This window comes from Cicer arietinum, chromosome 3 (genome assembly GCF_000331145.2).
Source record: "Cicer arietinum cultivar CDC Frontier isolate Library 1 chromosome 3, Cicar.CDCFrontier_v2.0, whole genome shotgun sequence".
NCBI lineage: Eukaryota > Viridiplantae > Streptophyta > Magnoliopsida > Fabales > Fabaceae > Cicer > Cicer arietinum.
Window position 1 is genome coordinate 56,937,581 of NC_021162.2, and position 21,891 is coordinate 56,959,471.

Sequence of the window (21,891 nt, forward strand, 5' to 3'; positions counted from 1 at the left end):
TTAGAGCAAGAGCAACAAGAGCTTGAAAATCTTCTGATAAGAATAATCATACCTATACCAGCAATCAAAGGCTTCATATTTTGGTTTCTTACAAATTTGACAGATCTTTTTATATTCACTGGTTTGAGTATTTTGATGTAGCTTCTCTGAATTAGAAATGTGGTTATGCTTAAAAGAGAACTCATTATTTTGTTGTCCATTATATCGACTCACTGGAGTGAATCCTCTTCCTTGAGAGTTAAAGTGACCTTTATTGCCATGTCCGCTTCGACCTCGACCTCGTCCTCTTTGGCTAAAGAAAGCTTGTGTCTGCTCCATTAAATTATTTTCTTCTTCCTTTTGAACATCTTGTATCTGCTCATGCCCTTGGAAAGCTAACAGAAACTGACTAAAGGAAGGATAAGGTGGTTTAGTAAGCATAGCAATACGAGAAGCTTCATACATTGGTCCAAGAAAATTGCAACATTTTGTCTTGGTAAGAAACAGGTTCTTTTATAGCACTGAGATTATCACAAATTGATTTGAATTCTCGTAGATATTCATCAAGGGTTTGTGACCTTTTTTTATTGTCATTAACATGTTTTTCAAACTTCGCGCCTTCTTTATTGTCGTAGGCAGTAGTTGTTCTTCAATGGAAGTCCATATCTCATATGTGGTATCGTCGTTGATCATGGTCGACATTTTTTCTTCATGGTTCCAAGTAACCATGAACACAAGAAACCATCGTTGGTGATCCACTTTGAATAGTTTAGATTTAGGTTGTTTTCACTTTTGTCTCCCTTAACTTCCTCTTTTGGTTTTTCTTCACCGGAGAGATGGTGAAGAACACCAAGACTTCAAACTAAGGGCTTTATTTATTCCATAAAAAAATTTGAAAAAAACTCAGCGAATAATTAAATTTTACCGGCTAAGCTTTAAAAATTTGAAAAAAACTCAGCGAATAATTAAACTAAGGGCTTTATGCAAAAAAAAAAAATCAATTAATATTTAAATATGCAATTAGTCCTTACAATTTAAAAAAGAAAAAAATTAGTATATGCAAAATTAACTTTTTAGGTTAAAATTTTACATAATGCAAACATTTTTATTTTTGCCTTTAATGTTTATCAAAATTAATTTTTTAAAGTTGAGTAATTAATAACTTTAAATTTAGTCTTACAAAATCAAGAAAATTTAACTTTAGTTCCTACAGAATAAAAATTTCATTTTAGTCTCTGCAAAATGTAAGAAAATTAATTTTAGTCCCTTCATAAAAAAAAAATTAATCGTGTGTATTGCTTTTATAATAAATTATAATTAATGTATTATAATTTTTATTTAAAAATATAAAAAAAAATATTAATTTTGACTTATTTATTAAACTAAATATTTATCCCGTATAGATTATACATGATTCATTGGCTTTTTAGTAATTTATTTTCAAACAACATTATTAAAAAAAATTAGTTAATATATTATAATTATTTTTATTTTTATATTCACGATATTAAAAAAAGTTAATTTTAATTAATTGTTTATTCAAAAACGTTTGTATTTCGTAAAGAGATAAACTAAAAGATTTATTTAAAAAGAGTAAATAAAATTATATTTATTGTATGTTACGTAGACTAATTAAAGCCTATATTTAGGGGTAGGGAACTAGGTTCGGGGGTGTAGTGTGGAATTTTGTTATAGTAAACTCTGATGTTGACAATGGCAAACGATTCCCTTGGCCCATACGAGTCTTCTTCCATGCCTACATAATTATCCATAAAACATAAATCCAACATTTCTTTTGACAGCACAAAATCCAACCTAACTTAATGCACCCTATACAATCTATCCTACGAGGCTTGAACTTCATGACAAATATGGAAAATTTTACTATATACCCACAATTAACATGGATATTTAATTTTGTACTTCTTTATTAAAAGAAGTCAAATTTTCGTTCATTTCACCTAAGAAAAATTCTTTCAAAACTTCCGAAAAACTTGGATTTTATGTAATTCTCATAGTTTTTGTCCTTATTTTTTTTATCTAGTTTTTGTCTTTATCAAGTGGATTAAAAAAATGAATGTTTATAAAATATTGTGAACTTCAATTTTGGGCAAAAATTTTTAGTGTAAAAGGACAAAATTATTTTCTCTAAAGTAAATAACATTTGAAAGGTAAAAAAAGAAACTAATTGTTTAGGTTCTATTTTACTGGTAAAACTATGAAGAATGTGACTTCAAATACGTAGTCACGCTATCTCAATTTATAAGAAAGAATATTAAGTAGGTATTGTAAAAAACTAATATAATAAATGGTGTTGCATCTTGTATTTCAAAAAAGATTCTAAAATTTTTCAATGTAATCAATTGAATTTTTTTTTTTAATATAATAATGCTCATAATTAAGATCTAGCTAGTAAGAATATTTATTTACAAAATAGACGAGTGAGTGATAGTGTTTTAACTAGCAAAATTTGAATCTACCATATAGTTGCTACCTAACAAATTCGATGCTTGCAGGTTTCAAAATGTCAAGCTAACATTTATAAGTTTTGAGTAATTTGATGCATTGGAAAAAATCTAAACCTAAGATAAATAGAGATAAGTGCTAAACATAATTTTTAGAACTCCCACTATTTATATCTCAACATTAAGTCTAATAGTATTGTGTTTAAGGGGGTGTATTGGATAGAGATAAATTCAATAGTGTTGTGGAATGTTTGTCAACGATATTCTTTTAACACTAAAGACAAAAGCATATGTCAAAACGAAAAAAAAAATTGTATGGGAAGATAAAAAGGACAAAACTATATGCTAAAACAACTTATTTCAAAATCATAAGTACTTTTGTTATTTTTTTTTTCTCGCTCTAGTGTTTTCTCTTGTGACACTTTTGGCATATATATGCAATCAAAAGGACGATAGAAATGTATAGAAAATATGAAAATTCTTGGAATCCAATAAAGTGAATTTGTGTTGACTTGTATTCGAAACACTTTAATTATAAAACAAAATTTTCGTTGCGGCTTGATGTCTGCCACTAAAAATGCAATCCACTCGTGCAATATTGGAAAGAGAATTAGGAGGCAAACCATGGTGGGAAGACAATGAGAGCAAAACTTGGTGGAGAATGGAGATTGGAGAATCGAACAATCTCACTAATGTACTAAGAGAGCTTCCAATTCCATTAATTTTTAAAAATTAATATGAATCAACTTTTTTATGGGCAAAAGAGAAGAATGAAAGATTAATTGTTATATTAGTAAAAAGTAAGATAGCTAATTAATCATGAAATTTAATTTAAAATTAAATCAATCCCCATTATATTTTTAACAATTTTAAAAATTAAGGGATTAAAGTTGATGAAATTTTTTTTAAGAACTAAAAACAAAATAATAAAATTTTATAGAAACTAAAAACTTATTTAACTATAAATTATAATCTAAACATTTGAATGTAAGACTTTGTTTATATTAGAACTAAAAGATTAAAGATAAAGTTTGTTAATCAGAGTTAGTTAAATTAATTATCATCGTTATTCTCTCCATTTTCTTATGAAATGTACTCTATAAAAAGTCTTTTTTATTCATTACTACTTGATCGATTAAGGATTGATAAGTTATTAATAAATGAGATATTCATTAATAATAGGAACTAACTCGAGATCCTATAATAATTACATTTGTTCTTAAAAATTATAAAATCTTATCTAATTTTTTCTTAACAATCCAAACACAAGAGAAAAGTCCCATTTCTTGTATTTTCTAACTGTTTTCTACTCATAGTACTCTATGCTTCGTTGTCAAGTTGGAAGAGCACTACTTTTAATCTATCTTTGGAAAATGAAGAAAGCTTTGTCACTTATTCAATTATTACCCTTTCTACTTTTCTCTTATCATGTTCCTAGGTAAGGGTTAGTGTTTGAGACAAGATCACAATGCTAGCTTGATTATCCAACAAAGGTTGACTACATGTGTAGAAAAAAAAAATCACCAACCGTCCATTAGAAAGTGGTTTCATGTCGATAGCCAAACATTTTGAATGTAGACATGACACTGGAGTGCAATATGAAACTTAGGAAATGCAATATGTTAACATCTATTGCTATCAAGTTAGGTAGCAACATTTTACATGGCATAACCTTATAAGATAGTGCCTATGTCACGAAATCATTAAGTAAGCAAAAAAAAAAGTTGAGCTCATCAAATGAGCTAAAAGCATGCTAGCCAAGAAGGTGAAATATAAGAACATGTGAAATCATAGCAAAACGCATGAGAAAAGTAAAGGTAAAGAATCATTGGTTAAGGAGGAAATGAAATTTGCATGTCTCCTATCTTTAATGGACCATTATTACTTCTAATTGTAGCTAAAATACAAATAACTTGTTTGTTACAGTTAATGAAGTTTCATGAATCGAACTCATTTTGTTAAATTGTTTTTATTGGTGCATTTTTGTGTTGAGACACAAACGTGACGTGTCAATTCACAATTAAAGCACTATTTTTTAGAAGAGAATTAAGCTTTAGACATTTCCTTCATAAGAATTAAAGCTATACAAGATAAACTTTGGAATAAAAAATTGGCAACTATTAGAATTCACTTGTTGAGAAGTTTAAGGGAACATCAAGATCAACAATAGATTAAACATCTAAGATTTTTAAGAGACATTAAAATTTAGTTTAATAAAAAAAATTATTAATAATATAAATGTATTTAATATTTTATTTTGTATTATTAATTTGTGGTAAAAACTAACTAGATCTAAAATACCTATGATTTTATTCTCATCATTTTTTAAAAGTTTTTAATTCAAACTTTGCTTTAAATTTCTAATGCATAGGAAGGTCCTACAAAAATTCAATTCTATAAGTGAATAGAAGGGAGAGGGGATGGATGAGGATATTGATGAATTAGAGAGTGGGTGTGAGGGTGGAGCCACATAGATATTATGGAAGAAGAATGTAGTTTTGTTGGGCAGCTGTCATTTGTCTTAGGAAAGGCATGGCAATTGGGCACATGGGACCCATTCTAATGTCAGCCTTCTATCCATTCAGATAATTGATTATGTTCTACAAGGACTTGTGGATGCATTTCATTTGAGAAATCACTTTCTTATATTTATTATTTTACTTAGCTAGTTACAAATTACCACTTTATTTATTTCGGTTGATCACATTGATAAAGGACTCATTAAGTAAATGATTGATCATTAGTTTTTGCTATATAAAAAATTTGATTAAGAGAGAAAAATTTATGTCTAATAAGTTTTTTGATAGAGATTAGTCATTGCTAATGATAGTAAATACTTAGTATATATAACATGATTATAAAACAATAATTAACATTTATTTTTTATTTATTGTCTATTTTTGAATGTTTATTAAAAAGATGTAAAAACAATTTATTTTCGACGTGTATTTGGTTATATAGTCTCAAATTTTTCTTTAATGTATTGATTATTTAAAATAATTTTGATTAAAAGTAAGTTGAATGAGTTGGTTAATTAAAAATAGAATGAAACATATACTTAAGAAGGGTGTACAAGAGATAGACAAGACTAAGTTTTCTTTTTCCAAAATGAGAAGAGAGCATTTTTGACTGTTGGTAAAGGTGTAGCCAAACAATAACTCCAAAATTGCCTTTATCATTCATTCATATCTAAGAGGCACCCACCTTGTAATTTGTTTGTTCCATGACATGTAAATGGGTCCCTATAACCTTCACTTACATGCGTAGAAGATTTAATAACTAACTTTGTCAAAAATGACTCTCTTCTTTGACCATCACAAATCCTTATTGCTTTTCCTTTCTCCAAATAATAATTATACTATACTATTAGGTATAATGGACCTTTAACAACATTTACTCCTTTTTTTCTAACTATTTATAAATAAAAATAAATCGAAGAAAGTTAACGTATTCAATTCTAACATAAATAGTAATAATTTTTTCTCTCAACATAACTTCACATTCTAACATAAATAGTAATAATTTTTTCTCTCAACATAACTTCACATGTATACATCGAGAAAAAAAAAATTGTATAAAAATATATTTTTGAATAAATTATACCTTTAAAATTATACTTCTAAAATTATGTGTAGTTTTTTAGAAACGTGTGACGAATAAAGTTCCTATCATTTAGTATGAGTACAATCTCAAATTAAAAATATTTGAACCCACAAATAAAAAAAATTAATTTAGACATATCATTTATTTTTTTTCTTTTAATTTTTTTATTTGTAATTATTTTTTAATATATTTTATTTGTGTATATGTGCCAAATATTTTGTAATTAAGGTTGTGCTCCAATAAATATCTCTCACTTAATATACCTCAATAATATAAAAGTAGAAATTGAAAAGACTACTCACGGTGTCATAAGTCCAAAACATTTCAAGTGATCTCAATATCCACATCCATGACTAATCAATATCATTTAGTAGACACATATGAAAAATGAAATTTAGGTCTAATACCACTAGACCTTTAAATAATCACATGTGAAAAATAAAATTTAGGTCTAATACCATTAGACCTCTTAATAATCACCAAGAGTAGTTTTGTCAATGCAAACAATGTGCAATAATAAATTCTCTTCTTAACAAACAGATATGGTCATGGCAGACCCCATTTCTGATGCAGTTAAGTTTATATTTTTGGTTGAAGGGAATATTTGGACTTGCTTGAGCCTTGAATAAGACTTGCGACATCATTGTGTAATTAACCATCATGAAACAAAAACACTTGCATTTTACAATTTCCTTTGACATTCTCATTATCCATAAACAGAAACAGACTACATTTTGCTTTAATTTTCATTTAGTATTGTAATATATGCTTAACATAAGTGTAAAATTCATATTTAATTGTTCTAATGTCTTAACTTAACTAACAAATGTCGTATTATTAACAAGAAAAAAAATTATACTTAACCGATTAATTATAACTTCTAGCAAAGTATATGGAGATCAAAGCTATCTCCATCTATACATCGGGACATAGAGATTTTGAGTTGTAGGGAGAGTATCTCTCTTTTAAGTATTGTCACACATAATGTTATAGTCTCTAAATTTATTAAAATTACAAATATTTTTTTTGTTAGTGATGTAATAGACCAAATTGATTATCGAAAAATGAAGATTAAATTAATTATCTAAAAACATATTAAAAGACAAAAATAATTAATAAAAGACATGTTTTAGTTTGTTTGTGTAATTTTAATACATTTAAATTCTATTATAACAATACCTGCATATTTATTTTAAAAAATCAAAATATAGTAGAGACATAATCTATAACATATATCTTTTCTTTATCATATAATTTATTTTTTTTAGTGTGTTAAATACTAAAATATTTAATTTTTTAAATTAAACATAGGCCATTGTGAATTGTCTAAACTAGCTTTGGAATGAGTTTGTCCCAACCTATGCTTATGGTACGTTCATACGAAGAGGACTCTCTTTCTTTGCGGTAAAATTATGACATAGTTACTTTTAATAAATAATTTCAACCATTGATGTGAGATCAAAAAGTTTGATTACACATCAATAAATTAAAATTAAATAATTTCAGTCTTTTAATTTAAGATGGCATGGTCAAGATTTGTAACTATCCCACATAATGATAACATAAAATACATAAATAAAGAATATATCAAATAGGTGTACATGTCCATATGACTACCAACCAAAAATACAAAAGACTCAAAATGTAAATTATATGATTATATAATAAACCATAAATTCAAGGACTCAAAAAGTAAATCATATCTTGCACAATTTATCAATCAACTGTATTTGTTGAGTAGCTTCATGTTCAGCTATAGCAATTACAATGTTTAGTCTCTCATGATTGATTTTCTTGGTCAATATCCATGAATTTCTGATAAGTTCACCACTATATAGCCTATCATTGTTTCAACTCTCAATAACCTGGGGATGATGATTCATATTTTAGAAATATGTCCAAAAAAGTCATATTACCCAACATTAGTGCAACTTTTAATCACAAGCCTATAATTGAATGTGATACTCTGTCAGCGCAAGAAATGGATGGTGCAAATAATTTAAAATACTAAATCACTAGCACAAGTAGGTTACATTTTTTAATACATCTAACCATGAAATAAGTATGATTAATTTATTTTAGAATTTAAATTTAGCTTAACTCGATCTTTTAAAATAAGTTTATAAAATCAACGAGGTCTCTTACGTACAAACGTAGTCTATATATCTCATTTAATATAATATATTTCCTCAAATCCATATTAAACATTTGAAATATGATCTGAGTGTTAAGATAGTAGGTGGTCCAATAAATCTTATATAGTTCTTATATCACGTTAAAATTTAAGATAAATCTAACTTAATTTTATAAAACTGACTTATAACATAAAATATGTCTTCCACATATAAACAATTAAACAGATTTATAATATATTGCAACTGTCGATATCACATACAAATACAATCAATACAACTATAATTGCAATTGAAGAGTGCTAATTAAAATTATAGAATTAAGAGTTAATATTTGATTGTGCAAAGCAGCAACGTGTTTGAACAAAGATATATCCAATCTCTGACACCTAACTAATCATAGCTGAAAGTTTACATTTTGTAACAGTTTTCTGTTAGTATGATAGTGTCAGATCAGTTAGCATGTGCTCTGTATCAATACAACTCCTTGATTCCACTCAGAACAGAACCTGCATGTCTACAGCATTATATAGTTGAGAGATAAAAATCAAAGTTCAACATAATATATACTAATTTTTAATTTTAAGAATATCTAATTAATTGAATGCTGATATATTCAAGCTAAATTAAAACATATTAACGGGTAACTAATACTTTTTATTGTGCATGTAAGAGGTATCCCGCATTTGTACACTCAAGATATCACTGGTCATTCAATATTGATCGAATGATCCCAAAAGAAAAAAATATTTTTATTTTTATTTTATAATTTAAAACACCAATATTAAATCTGAACCACTCAAACTCGATCAAATGATTGAGAATATAGATTTGACTGCGTAAATGTGAACATCTCTATTAGTAGTGAATCCGGATTTGTTTAGGACAATGTTAATGCCAAGTTGTTTATTATATGATTTAAAAAGGATGTTTATTATATAATTAATGATGGACCCAATGAACATGGTCAAACTAAAAATGAGAACAGGAGATATGAACTGAGATAACATGCGTTAATTATTCAAAAAAAGAAGGGAAAGTAAGTGGGAAAAGATGAGTCCCACATGGAAACACTATGAAACTTAAGAGAATCTTTTAATTAGAACAAGAAAAAACCTTTCTCTTTCTCAGAAGCAAATCATCAAACATGTCGTTCACGTAAATAAGTTTATAAAAACATTTCAAGCTCGTCAAGATATAGCAGCACCTTTTTCGGCGTGCAGAGAGGGCCGATCGCTTCAGCATTAGTTTACCTCCGATCAACCGTTCACTTCAGTACCTGTACCTTTGATCATCTTCACCAACTTTCACACTAACATGTAATTATAACAGCCATTTTCATCTCAAATATAAACAAAAATAAATTTAAAAAAATTATGTATTTAAGTAAAATAAATATAACATTATTATTATTTTAAATTATTAAATAAAGTTATTACTCTCTTCCTCGTAATTCATTTAAAATTACTAACGTAACATAAATTTGTTAGTAATTTAAATATAAAACTATTTTTTTTATTTTTTAGATTTTTTTATTCGAAATACATCAAATATTAAATGTGTGTACTTTTCTGAAAGAACATTTAAATTTAAGTTTTGGAAGTAATTTCTTACATTAGACTTAATTTTGATTAGTATATAGAAATATACTGTTGAAAGGAACGAGAACTTGTATATTTAATTTTTTTTAAGTTTAAAGTTTGAGATTTTTAATAAAAAGTTTGCTCTTTTAATTTCTTAAAAATTGTTTTTAGTACATTTGTTTTTAGGACATACACTTGTTAATTAGACTCTTTAAGACAAAATTTGAACTTCATACAGTGACAATGTAAGTTTGTTTACCGAGAGACTATAACTACTCGTATGTATAATTTTAGAAAAATAATTATAATTAAAATAAAAAAAATTAAATATTTTTAATGATTTGTTTATTATAAAAAAAATATTTGCACTAATAGTGTATAATATAATTTTTTTTGACTCGATAGTGTATATAAATTAATTAAATAAGTAAGAATTCTTACTTATTTACAAACTATTTAAAATTAATGATTTTTTTTTTCTGGTACGTAACTGATTTTCTTACTAATCAATCAACCTGAAGTATATACATCTTAATCATATAGTATGTACTCCACTTAAATTAATAAATGATGAAGAATATATTCTTTTGTAGATACTAATGTGTTTCTCGTTTTATTCTTTTCCTGCAGTGGAGAAAACTATGCAACAAGTTGCATATATTGAATGAAATGAATGGAAGAAAGAAAAAATTGAGGAAGGTTTGAATAGAAGCACCATTGATATTGATATTGATATCACCTCACACCTCTCAGTGATCCGTATTGCTTAATTACCAGCATGCACTGCCCACTCGATTAAGACCTTCCGGCCGGCCATTATAGGCATCATACCATATCCATCCCAACATGGGCCCTATGTGAGAATTTGAGATTAAATATTATTAGATTACCAGAAAATCAATTCCAGAATAGTATTTTCCAAAATATATCTTTTCTTTTTCGTACATTCAAGTCAATGCATTTACATCACAGGATTGTTGATTTAAAGATATTAAAAAAAAAATTAAAATTAGAAATATTGACTCGTCCTAGAAATAAAGAGAATGCAACAGTTAATTAGTTTTAGTGTCAATGAAAAATCTTTTTACGGAGTTTATTTTTAAGATAAGAAAAGAGAATATATTAAAAAAAATTACTATATGTCAGAAAATTTGTAGGATTTGAGAAACACTTTGTTTCTGAGTTAAGTTTATATGTCCTCAATTTTTTTTTCCTTTTTTTTATTAATAAGTTTATGGCTTAAAAAGTTACATTTCAAAATAAGGAGAGATATAAAAATAAAAATAAAATGATAAATATTATATATAGATTAGATGATATAATGAGAGTTTGGTGTAAGAATGCAGATCACACATATACACACAGATAAACATCCTATGAAAAATAAAGAGAATATAAAATGTGAGACAAGTTTTTTAGAATATCGATCGATATGTATATGATTCATTTCAAGATAGTGTTGGAATTCTATACTTGAAAAAATTGTCTCTTGGGGTATACGATTGATTTCTCTTTTTGATTTAGAAATTGGTCATGGTACTGAACAAAATAAAGAACAATGAACTAAAACAAAATTAAGAACTTGTGTCTCTCACTAAATTATGTAATAAATTTTTGTGTCAAGTACAAATTATCAAAAATACAAATTATTTTTAGGCTTAATTACAGTTTTGGTCCCCTTATTTTAGCTGAATCGCGAAAGTAGTCCCTCCATTTTGTTTCTCTCCAGTTTTGGTCCCTCAAACAAAATTTTGATCCAAAACTTGATGAAATTTCATTGTTTTTGCATTTATTTAAGTCACACCATGTCTCAAGATCTCATTTGCAACAATTGTACCTGAAATCTATGATCATAAATGGTGTAGTATGGCTTTAAAAAATGAAATTTCATCAAGTTTTGGACCAAAATTCTATTTTGGGGACCAAAACTGGGGAGAAACAAAATGGGGGGACTACTTTCGTGATTCAGCTAAAATAGAAGGACCAAAACTGCAATTAAGCCTTATTTTTATTATTCTTCTAAAAAATTATTATCTCTCTACTCTCTCTCTTTTTCCCTCTACCCTCCTATCTCTTTCTATACTATGTATCTCTCATGCCTATTTCGTTTTCTCTTATCTCTTTCTACACTCTTATCTCTCTCGCGTATTTCTTTCTACCCTAGTCTATCACTCTCATCTCACCTCTTTCTCTATCTCTCACTTCTCTCTTTCTCGCTCTCTATCCTTCACCTCTCTCTCTCTCTTATCTTTCTCCACTCTTTTTCCCTATGCTATCTTATTTCTCTATTTACACTCTAATGATCTCCCCTTCTCCCTCTTAACTCTCTCTCACCTTCTCTTCTTTATCTCCTTATCTTTTTATCTCTCATTTATCATTATTATCTCGATCTTCTCTATCTCTCTATATCCTTTTTCTCCCCTCTTTTTTATTAATATGTGTATTCATAAGAGACATATCTAATGAAGAATGGCTCTCTTATGTGAGAGTGAGAGGGTCAATTATCAGCCCTTAAATCAAAATTGATGGTTGAAATTACATCCTTTTGTAAAGTGACTCATGTCACTCTATCTCTAATGCTTTCTATTTGCAAACCCAATAATCCTTTTAATTCTTACCCTCTACAATCTCCTCAATATTGGAATTCCACTATCCAAGGTGCAATGGAAAATTTAATGTTATGTGCGTCAATTATCAAACCCAATAGAGTACAAAAAGTTGTCTTGTATAATTATGTATTGTTCTATATTGTTATGTCCATCAACTGTTTTGTGAATCAAACGCACCATTGATTAACTAGACTTACAAACATTTTTTTTTATGGATGGTGTCTCTTTTTCATAAATCCAATACTTATTTTAAATTATTTTACCGCTATTATTGTTGATATCCTAACACCTAAATTGTTATGTCTATTATTTGTTAATAAATATTAGTCGTGTTATATCTTAAATTTCAAAAATTTCACATACTCATATATCTATATCATATCGCAGTTGCACTCGTACTACGTATTTGGACTTTATAGTTATGGGGTTTAATGAAAAACTTCATAAAAGCTCGAGATTATGAAACAATGTTTTGTCTTTGGAGTCAAATATGGTGGTCACTATTATTAAAATCTTCATCCATCAAATTACTATCGGACATATGGTTAATTTGAACAAATCAGATATAACATTAACATTTAGTGCAATTGAGTTTGAAAATATAACATTAACATTTAGTGCAATTGAGTTTGAAGAAAGGATTTGTAATAGAATAAAGATAAAGAATATGAAATATTAATTTAAAGTTGTTGACTTATTTGTTTGATAATATATGAAAAAAATTGTGCAAATGGAATAAAGGATATAGACATTGGTTGGGTTTTTTAAATTGACTTCTTATATGGCTTTATGTAACATTGTTTGGTTTTATTATTAATGAAATCTTGTTTTTTTATTAAAAAAAAAAAGAAGTCAACAACAAAATTGTAGATGTAAAATTATGAATACAATCTCTTAAAAATAATTTACGTTTAAATAAGTTTTTAGTTCATATAAAATTTTACTATTTTATTTTTAATTTTTATTAAAATATTTATGCACTTTAAATTTTTAAAATTTTTTGTTTATAATTTTGGTCCTTGATTTTAAATCAACTATTATGTATCTTTTGAATAATTTTTTTTGTTAGTTATATTTAGGACATGTTTAACAACTACCTTACAAAAAAGTTAAATTTTTTAACAAGTGATAAATTAAATATGAATTTTTAAGCTTTTGATGTTTAAAAATTCATATTTAATTTATTACGTGTTAAAAATTTTATATTTTTATAGGAAAATTTCTTTTAATATCATAAAACTTACTGCAAAAAAGTCATTCAAAAATTTGAATGATATACAATAATTAGATTAAAAAAATAAGAAAGAAAAATTTTAAAGGGTTAAAATTTAATGAAATTTTGTACAAGAATTAAAAACAAAATTGTGTAATTTTATATAAACTCAAAATTTATTTAATCCAATAATTTATATGTAAAATCTAGGATGTAAATTAGTACAGCATGACATTTTTTTTTATATGTAGTCCTTCACTTCTAAAACAATTTTACACCCAAAGAGTTTAAACAACTCAACCTATTTTTACCCAACATCACACAATTGCTGAATTAATTGACCATAACACGGGTTTCTGAAATGAGAATCAATATGAAGCATCTTTGGTACCAGAGATGCTAATGAGATTTTGTACATTCCTTTGTTACGGTTACATCAACGAAATTAGATTCTTTGGAGGTCTGATAAAAATGGGAGATTACTCTATAAAAAACTTCTACAGGTGTGTGTGTGGAGTATTTGGTGAATAGGGATAAGCTTAAGGTTAAGAAGATTTAAATCGATCGTGGAATCTGCTTATTCCTCCCAAAGTCAACTTTTTTGTGGATACTTTGACGAAATTGACTTTATAATATAAATATAATTAATATTGTATTTATTTATTTAATTAAAATAATTATTTAAATTAATAATTAATAAAATTTAAATTAATTATTTAATTTAAATAAAAGTTATTGAATAATATATATATATATATATATGTTTATTATTATAGAAAATGTTAACGAGAAATAATGTGAGACATTATCTCACATTTACGGATTATAATTATTTAATTTCTCATATGTAGTCATATTATTGTTAATTTTTTGAACTTCTTATATTTGCATTTACTAAATAGCATTATTAATAAAAAAAATTTACTAATAATAAAATAAATTTTATAATTAAAAAAACATACGGGACATCAAGAAGTTGGTAGGGGTTGGGCGGATTTTCCTACATTGTTTTTTTTAATAAATGAATGTATGACCGATTTTTCATTATCGTAAAGTTGAAAAGAAAAAAAAAAGAGTAGTAATTTAGTATTTAATAAAAAAAATAAATGATATTTTAGTATGTAATTTTTTTAGTAGTAAAACAGGACCAATATCTCATCCTCGTAAAAATTGAAAAAAATAAAAAAGTGATATTTTAGTATTTAATAAAAAATGAGCAATAATGCGGTACTTTTTATTTTCTTGGTAAATATTATCTGATTCAGAAACTCAAAAAGGAAGATATTATCATAAAGTTGATGACATAACGCATGATACTCGGTAATCATTGCTTTGTAGGTTTCATCAAAATTTGAAAATCTCAAGCAAATTGATAGTATTTTTTTAAGGGAAATAGATAGTACTTTTTGATGACCTTCAACGCATATGTATTTCATTATAAATATCTCATTCAAATTCAGTGTAATTCTTTAAAAAAATGACCGTATAGATTTTAATAATAAAATATATTTTATTTATTAAATTATTTTATTAATGTAGTTGACCGAATAGTTAGATAAATTAAAATATAATAAATAAATGTATATTATTAAAAGAAATATTTATCACTTCATTGATAATATATAAAAACAAATATAAATAAATATTATAAATAAGACATTTAATATGAGATAGAAAAACCTATAAAAAAATTCTATTATTATAGTCTCATTTCCAAAATACTTTTTAAATAATACTATTTTTATTTCTTAAATAATCTTTTGTTCTCCTAAGACATTTTTGTCAATACATTTATTGTTGTACTACATGAAAAATTAACCATTCTTAACTAATATTTTTAATAAATGTTCATATTCTTATGTTCTTTTTATAAGTGTCACTTAAAGTTGTATAATGAATCAATAAAATATATAAGGGGTTTCTATGATATATTCAAAAGTTGAAGAATTTTGGTATGTTGTTTTTTAAATTAAAAAATTAACGATGATTTTCATGAATCAAAATATTATTTGACGACTTTAATATTTAAGAAAGATCATTTCCTAAAAAAAAATATCATTTCCTTATTTATATGTATTATATTAAAATTTTATATTTTATTGTAAAAAAAAAATCCAATATTCACTATTATGAATAATAAAAATTCAAAAAAAAAATTAAATTTTATTTTACTACTTTTAGTAAATAATATTTAGTTATTGTAAAATATACGATAAATAATCTAAATACATTCATATACATTATTTCAATGACTTGGCATAAGTTGAATCTTTTGATGAAATTATTTAGTTTTTGATATTATGGCGTAACTATTTATTATCTCAGCCGACTTATTTTTCAATCTGCTGTAAATAGTTAGAAATGATTTTTACAAAACAATAGTTCATAAATTATTGTATTAAAAATGAAAAATTAATAGTGAACAAAAATTTCCAAGAACACTTAAAAAATAACTTAAAGGAGAAATGGCAGTCAATCATTAACCAAGTAAATTAAAATTGGATGTATTATATCATCGTTTGTCCTAATTAAGTGGCATCCAAGTAAAAAAAATCATCTAAAACATTTCACATCATTAGTCCAATTAATAATATATTTTGGAACAAAAAATTCTAGTATTGTTAATTATTAGTATCATTCTATTTTATAACAGTTCTATCTCAATTACCAACCAATTTTATAACTTTAATTTTAAAGTCTATAATTAATATAATTTATATATAGAGATGTTGATTCAGTAATATATATATTAAAGATAACAGAACTAGGTTAAGTTCTTTAGACACTTTTTTTGATGTTCCTTTCTTAAATTAATAGAGTACCCATAATGGCCATAAATTATTTTTATAGGGAGTGAAGAAATTGTCTCTTTGATAAATAAAAAATTGCACTTTGGGGAGAGGAAAAATAATAAATGTATAATGGACATTGCATCTATATTTTACCTTTACAAAAAATTATTTAGTTGCAACAAATTTTTGCATTTTTCGTAATGTACATAAATGTAAGTGAATTTTTATAAGACTTAACTCAATTAAAAAATATAAAAATATTAAGTTAAAATATATATTTATCAATTTCATTTAAAAGCAAAACAAAATGCATGTGATTAATCGACTAATCATAACTATTCGGTAAATTGCGATTAATCTCATTAGTATTATCATCGTTATGACAAAAAAATTAGGCTTAATTGCACTTTTGGTCCCCCTATTTTAGTTGAATCGCGAAAGTAGTCCTCTCATTTTGTTTCTCCTCAGTTCTGGTCCCCCAAACAGAATTTTAGTCAAAAACTTAATGAAATTTCACTTTTTAAAGTCGTACTACACCATTTATAATCATAGATTACAGGTACAATTGTTGCAAATGAGATTTTGAGACATGATGTGACTTAAATAAATGCAAAAAAATGAAATTTCATCAAATTTTGGACCAAAATTCTATTTGAGGGACCAAAATTGGGGAGAAACAAAATGAGGGACTACTTTTGCGAATCAACTAAAATAGGAGGACCAAAACTGCAATTAAGCCAAAAAATTACGTGACAATCCATGTTCGTATTTTAAAGCTTTTTTATTTGTAATTTCTTTGTAAAAGTGGATGCTCTACGCTCCTCAATTCAATTCAAGAAGCAACTAATTGAAGATATGCCACTAAATTAGCATCACAAATTGATGTTGAGAATCCAACTTGACACATGGGAGGAACATGGAACCATCACATGGGTTTCAGGTTTCTTTGATCCCAAATAAGATTTGTATCTAATGAGAAGTAACATTAAAGGACTCGAAAGATTAGGGGAAAAAAGTCAAACACTCAATATTTGTTTATATACTTAAATGGGTAATATTCAATTCTTACAAAATCTTTTAGTGTTTCCCACAAACGGTTATGTGAACTCCAAAATTCAAAAAATAACGCGAACACAGTTCTATAAATGGAAGCTGGTTCCTTTTCACAAAAGGGAACTCTTGCCACCTGCTGTGAATTTATCTTTAGCTATTACAGTGCATTCACACTTTCCTATTTTGTTTAAATTTAATTGTAATCTTATATTTTTATTTTTATTGAATTACGAATTTAATTATTTTATTTTAAAAGTAAAAAGTTTTGATTATTTTTTTAATTTTTATTAAAAATTATATACTTTAAATAACGTGACATATTATAAGATAATTTAAATTTTAACTTTAAAATTAGAATAAAATTTAGAAAATGATATATGAAAAAATAGACATATAAGACAAATAAAAAATAGACATCGTTATAACGATTTTAGAATAAGAGGAATTTTAAAAAAGTTTGAGTCATAACTCAAAACAAAATCACTACCTTCAATATTTATTTATAACACTAAAACGCCAATTCATTTTTTTTTATAAAAATACACACCTCACTTTTAATATTACTAAATTGCACATTTTCCTATATAAAACACAATATAATATCCAAGAGTAGAGAGACTTGAACATAGTAGGAGGTAAAAGGAAAATTACAAAATCAAGAGAAGACTAATCAAATTTAAAATAAAAAAGACACAACTTAGTAGACTATATAAGTTGCAAAATGTAAACATGTATGATTTTTCAATTGCAGGATGGGTGGATTTTTTTTTACTCATAAATGGCTGATTTAGAAGTTATTATTGTCGATAAATGTTGAGAAAAATAAATAAAGAATCATTCAGTTTTGAAAGAAAAATGAAGAGTTATTCAATAATGGAGTTTGTTAATGTGGGGGTTGAAAGTATTCATGCATTAATCTATACTTAATATAATAACATAAAATTAAATATTTTAATATTGATTTTTTATTTTAAAAAGTAGAAAAAATATTATAATAAATTTTTATTCTTTTTTTTCTAAATGTCTAAGTCCTTCAAGCTTAACAATTGGTGGAATGTGGATTGATACGACCAATCAAGTTATGGAAAGTCAATGATGGGTTATTCAGGAGTTAGTCAATTGAAGTTAGCAAAAGACTACTTAGGAGTTGTCCAACAAAAGTCAACGTAAGGCTATTCATGAGATGGAAGGTCGAGTAATTAAAATTGCCTTACTTCATTTCTACATAAATAAGTTAGACGAACACTAGAAGACTTGATGTGACACATCTTTAGGTGCCTAGTATAGCAAGTTCGGAAGGTGGGGGGTGACACGTCCCATAACTAGTAGTCCTAAAGGGAATAACTTTTATGAGGACCCCTAAGTAAACCTAATGGACTTTGGATGGGGAAATGGATAACCCATTACTAATTAGTGGATTTTCCTATAAACGGAAAGAAACTTAAGAAGCAATGGATTATCTTATTGGATCTATTTCAAAGAATTGAACGAAGTATTTTATCTCTATGTGACGTTCCTTGCAATTTTGCCCTAAAAGCTAAGGAAAAGTTATTTCTTTGTATCTTTCTTTCAAATAAGTGAATATTGGCATCTACCGAAGGGCTACGGTAAAATTTTCCTTTATCATCATGGTCAGAAGTAGATGTCATAACGATTCTTCCAACTCAAACATGAAAGGAGGAAGAGAATCCAATATTGATGTAGCACTTAGACGTTGTACAAAGAACTCCATGGGTAGAATGATGAGTATAAATTATGTAACAAAGAGTGAATGATTCAAAATAGAGAACTAAAACATTACATACATAAAGGAAGGTTGAGATAAGAGACGGTCCCTAAGTGAAAGCTAATATGGAGATTGCATAACCAAACTCATAAGAGAGATCCTCCCCAAGAAAGAGTTTCTCGGTCAACCAATAAGAGATACTTTATTCTGATATAACTTCCTAAAACTATAAATTAAAAATAATTAAATTGTTAAAAATTAAAAGAATCTAAATTATAGATTATTATTAATTTTATTAAAAGAAAATGTTGTTTAATATATTATTTTAAGACAAATAATATTTTAATTATTTTATAAATGTATATACAAGTAAAAAGTTTTTTCAAACTAATTTGCTTAAAACAAGATAACAATTATAAGTTGTTTTGTTTGTTAGAGACTTATAAAGTAATAATAGGAAGTTGTTTTGTTTGTTAAAGACTCATGTACAATAAATAGTAACAAACAAAACTATTATAACAATCTTTTGTTATCTAATTACTAATTATCTCGTTTTAAATCAAATAAAATTGAGCAAAAATCATATCTCCATTAAGATCAATATTCATAGGAGATAGCATTACTAAGGCACCAAAGTTGAACATAAATTCATGCAAAAATTAGAAAACGAGAAGCATATACTTATAGGTAGCGATTAATAAATTAATCAAGGAAAGATTGGTCAATTTTAATTCAGCTTTGTAATCACACCCTTAAACCCTTTCATGATACGTTTATTTTAAAAATTTGGGATGAGAAAAAAGTTAGATATTTTGAATGGGATTTTTTTGTCAAAAACCTAACTCTATTAAAATTATAAATTTGTGAAATACAATCTTAGAATATGAATTAACTTATTTACTATTTTGTTTGTTGAATTTCCATTTTTTTTAATGATTATTATATATGTATTCTTTAAAGGATTGTTTTATTATGTTTCCTTGCATGATTGTTAAGTTATTGTATATTTAAATGAAATATTATATTCTAAATATGATTTTATGAAGATGATTGTTAAAAATGAATTATTTTTATTGTATGTGTTTGAATGAACTTATGTTTCATATGGATGAGCCTTGTACCCCACAATTATTTGGTCGGATGAACTATGTGCTCCATATAGATGAGTCTTATACTCCACATGAGATGAGTTTTAAACTCTACACGGATGAGTCTTGTATTTCACACTAGTTCAACTAATGCTCCGTGATAAGATAATACTCACTAAGTAGTACATCTCCATATAACTATCGGACGTTATTGAATTGATTAATTGATTTTCTGTAGAATAAATGCGTGTATTTGATTATTATAAATATAAATTATTGTAAATTTAAATAGATGAATTTATATTAATTATTGGAAGTAATTGGTTATTATAGAAAAATTATTTATATTATTTATATTTCTAAAGAATATTTTGGAAGAACGCAGGTGTCATGATCGATTTTTACGGTTACCACGCCAGTTGAGAATAATACTTGTTTTAAAATTGTATGTATTATTCACTAGAAATTAATATCTCATCAAAGTGTTGTTTTTAGATATTGAGACCGTTAAAAACATCGAGAGTTGAGAAGTTTTGTCTTAGTTGAGAAGAGTAATTTCCTTACATTTGGTTAGTAGATCAAGAATAAGTAAACATAGTTTTACATCATATTTTATTTCGGGATTAGTTATTTGCCCAATTTTAAATATTTTTATATGTTAAAGAATTTTCAGCTATAAGGTTTTATTTTAAGAATTTTACAATATTATTTCTTTCAAACAATTCATTATTTACTATAGTACTTTATTCTCTTATATAAATATGAAAAAAAAAAATCGTTATTATATCAATCGTTATATCCATGTAACTAGATGTTACAATTGACACTGACACAAAACCAAGTCAAAACTGGGAGTTACGAGGAGCACACACCCATATTGCTCACAAACAAATATTATGAAAGGCTTCATAGAAGTATTTGGTGGTAGAAATGGATTCCTCATACATGGTTGATCAATTATAAATGTTTTAGGAGCAATGTATCAACATGCCATTTGTTTTTAAAATTTCCTCTCAATTGAGTCGGAATCTGGGTAATCAACGTTGACCAATTCTCAACGCATCAATGTTATGAAAGTAGTATGAGACCTATGAAAACTGAGGAAAATGGTCACATTGGTCTGCCTCATCATAACTTTTTGGATTTGGATCCCCTAGATTTCAAATGTGTGAGGGAGGACCAATAACAAAACTAGCCAACAACTTGAAAGAAATGCAAATAAGTGGTGAGTTTGGGCTTAAGACAAAGATAAGTGCATCACTAATTGAGGTAGTTAAGGGAGAAATTGGTTGTCTTCACATGGTTGACGTGAGACATGTTGGAGATTTACCCAAACATCATATGTCGTTGATTATTTGTTGATGTCAAGGCTATGTCAATTGCAAAAAAATAGAAAATATGGACAATGAGAAAATGAAAGCATTGGTAAAAGAAACAAAGAAGCTAAAGATGACATACTTCATATGAAATATGTGATATCTCATCTAGATGGACAAGTCGTGATGGTTAAAAAGTCTTTAGGAAAATGGAGGACGTGCACAAACTAAACTACCCCTGACAATATCTACAAGCTTGTAGATGACACATTCGGGTATAATCAAATTAAGATGCACTCTGAGGAAAAGGATAAAATGACTTTTTTTCACCA